A 4,053-nucleotide genomic window follows, 5' to 3' on the forward strand; every position below is an offset into this window, starting at 1 on the left:
GCTTGCAACACCTCTTCACGTTTACAATAACACATTGTCACTAGGAGTTAATCTTTGCGAAACAGGGTGGCTTTCAAGCTGGTTGGCAGGTAATCCATGTAAGGGACATACGCCACCTGACTTCTGGCTTTATCCGGCAGGTAATCATATTCGTTTACGGAGTCTCAACGAAGAATTTAACGCATTTTGTTTTGTACCACTCTCAAAAGAGAACCTAAATTACACTGATCCATTCCCCAATCATCGTGTTGTGAATGGAGACGGAGAAAGTCGTTACTCTTTGAATTACTATGATGCCGATGCTTTGTGCACAAACCGCGGCGCTAGAATGGCAACGAGAGCAGAATTAAAGCACGCCTTGGATTCAGGATATGACTGTTGTCAGGCTGGTTGGGTCACAAGTGGGGAGGTTATTTACCCTATAATAATAACTAGAAATGGATGTGGCAAAACAAATGAAACAATCGTTAGCTGGGGTTTTAAAAATAAGACAACACATTCAGGAGCCGTTTATTGTTATATGCCATAACGTAAAATGCAAGAAAGGGTCATAATGTGCTCAGAAAGAAATCATTATAATTTAATGATTATAAAGCCGGGCTTCAGTCAATTCGTAGGTATTTGGAGTATCCGGAAGTAGCTAGAACCTAGATCAAATGATCTTCTTCATGCTTTTGTAACATCAATGCTAGATTGTTTTACATGTACATAGTAATTCATACTTAAACAATACATTAAATTTAAATGTAAATATAATGACGTTAGCAAATAAATAACAATAATTTAAACGTGTACATAGTATCACTACTACAACAATAAGATTAATATTTTTCAATTTTTCAATTATTTTTATATAGCCGGAGTTAGTTTCGACCTAGGCAAACCTTTGCTAAAAAGGTACACTTTCTCCATCAAAAGGCATTTTCTATGAATGGAATGACCTGTTCGAAGCACGAACTCCTGTAGACCAAACCCAGTACCGTTACGATTTTTAACCATACGGGAAATCCACTCACGAAAAATACATTAGAAAAAGTTGGTCAGGTACATTCTGCAAAAATGTGACACCTTCCTCCAAATCCGACCGGTCTATGGTTAAGAATTATATTAGAAAAGAATAATACTATAGAAAATGCGTATTTTTGTAGGTAATCTAATTTGTGATAACATCAAGAGTTTTGGTGTTTCTTTTTGTTACCCTACGTCATAACTGAAGATTTTAATGCCATCGAACCTACCTTTACTAATGAAAACAATATGTTTGATTAGAATTTATACAGAATATAGTAATTAACTTTGTTTTAAAAACCTTATGTAAATTATAGCAGTAAATATATCATTATGATCTAAACATTATAAAAAATAGATTGTTGTATTGCACAAAAATGATGCATGTTCAAAATGTGGAAACAAAATAAAGGCAAATACTGTAAAGAAATTACCAAACGGTTAATGTATTTTGTATTTAGAGCGAACGATATGCATACTCCGAATAATGAAAGGTCCCGGCATGATTTAACGTTTTGACATTTTTAAACGTTTGATTTAGATTGGGTCATCTTCAAGAGTTCTGTACTACTTGTTGTTACTAACTAATCTAGAACAATAAACTATGAGAAATATAATCTCAAAACATGAAGTTATTACCCTCGCGTCTCCGAAAGAGAGGTGAAGGTTGTTGCAATTATAGCGCGTGTCTATCTGTGTTCGTGTCTCCTTCCGGGCGCTAAACTAAAAAAAAACCTGACCGATTTACTTCAAATCTTAAAACATTGACAATGTTACAACGTGTATCTCGGTCCTCCCTAAATTTAATGTTGATCTAAAGTAAGATGCAAATTAAAATGTTTCCAATTATTTTCGGGCCGGAAAAGAACAAGCCAACTCGAGCTGGTCGTCCGCGGGCAAGAGTATGCTAGGCTTCGTTTGGCTAGGTCGAGCCGACATGTGCGAATAGACCATAGATACAATGCCGAGAATTGAGCCTTACGTTTCTTTAGAAGTCTGAGATATGCCTAACTTTTTATTAATTATATAGGGGCATGGAGCAGTCACTCTATAAAGTACATACCTCCACCCTGTGTCAGAATACCAACAATTATCAGGCGGTGTATGATGGGCGAAAATACAGCATACCCGTCAAGAAAATAATGGAATCGCCCGTTGCCTTTATGTACATTATTTTTTTAGTGCTGCTTGAATACGGGGGTGGGGGGGATTCTATTATTTTGTTTTATGCTCGAGGGCATAATCAAATTTCCTTGAACTTGACCTTATCTTATGACATTTTCTTCCGAAAATTGAACAGTGTCTTTCTTCATGTATTATCTACCATTCCACTCAATTCTATGATGATCAATTCATTAGGTTTTTGGCAATCTTGCTAACAGAAAGACAGACAAAAAGACATCACGAAAGACAGACAGACAGCAGTGAAAACATAACCTCCTTGGTGGAGAGAATGATATCAGTTGAGGCTGTAAGGAATGTTTGCTTGTACCGTAATAAAAATATGAAAAACGCTTTAGCGCCGCCAGCGATTACGTCAATTTTTACAATTGTTTATTAATTATACTTTTCATCTTAGGAAACTAACTTATGTGGTGTAATTTAGTAATTACAGTGTAACTTGGTAGATGTCACGTTTATTGTTGCTAAACAAATTACTCTAAGAATATATCTTATTGGATTAACTTATTTGCAATAAAGTGTCAATCATCATGGCATACGACGAGATTAACTGATATTTGTTGGAAGAATGGAAAAAAAACCAAATTACTCATCAAACAGATATTAATGTTACACGTTGCCTACAGAAACAATGATAAATGTTCAAAAATGATGACGGGTTGGCTCTGTCCGTACCATTAGAAAGGTATATGGTGTTGTCCTGGCTGTTTACTTACGTTTTCATTTTAGCTCTAAAAACCAGGGGTGGGCATAAACATCGGTCGGAGGGCCAAAGTGAATATTCGATTTAACAATGAGGGCCGCACCCAAACTTTCTAGTTTCTAGTGACCTTCCAAAAACCTCCAAGCATTGCTTTTACACCACTTTATTCTGAGTTTAATGTTACTTTTTACATATGATCGGTGTCGGGCCGTGAAAAAGAAGGTGTTTTCTAGCCAATGTTGCTTGGCGGGCCGCACACATGGGGTTTTAATTTCTATTCGCTGGCCGCAAAAAAAAAATCGCCGTCGGGCCGCACTTTTTGCCCACCTGTGCTCTAAACCGTCTTGCGGTAATGCTATGATTATATCATTCCCTAATTCAACCACTGTTTCTACCTTTATTTTATTACGTAGATTAGTAACAGTTGGTTTTTTTTGTCGTTATACAAATGTTATACAAATTACAATACAATTCATTACTACGCAAAAGTCTCATATTGTCACCATTGATATGACAGTCAATAACATAATATGATTGTTATTAATTTATTTCGTTCGCGTCACTATATGATTAGTTCGTTATTTAAGAGCTCATCTAAATTCAGTATATTGCTAATTAATGTTAAAAAGATCGTAGAGCTATAATATTCTGAAAGGCTCTATGCAAAGTTTTCCTGTTATTATTGAAGGATAATGCTATATTTTCCCTTTCATTTCCATTTCGAGAGACAGTATTGTTATTGCTGACACAGGTCAGTATGTCTGCAGCATGTTTTATGAGGCTGGAGTCAGCTATAAAGAACTATACTCATATCTAGTGTTTGTTGACAATATAAATTCTGTGTAACGGTAAAAAATCTCAGATAGGTACAATTGACTTTTACTAAAATATTTCTACTACTTTAATTTTTTGTCAACGCTCGACATACAATCTGTCTCTTATACACATCTAGATGTGTATAAGAGACAGGCATACTCCGAATAATGCAATCAATAAGAATATTATAAGTTCTTTGCATAAGCGTCACTCTGCATGATGTTTTTTTTTTTCATTACAGTTTCTAGGAGCTAATCCACAGTAAATCCAGTTTATTAGTGATCATTGTTACGAATAATCTTGGACCTGTGATACTATAAAAAGTGCTATGCAATGAACAAGGA

This window comes from Anneissia japonica, unplaced genomic scaffold (genome assembly GCF_011630105.1).
Source record: "Anneissia japonica isolate Jap-2015-1 unplaced genomic scaffold, ASM1163010v1 scaffold287921_len548085_cov176, whole genome shotgun sequence".
Classification (NCBI taxonomy): domain Eukaryota; kingdom Metazoa; phylum Echinodermata; class Crinoidea; order Comatulida; family Comatulidae; genus Anneissia; species Anneissia japonica.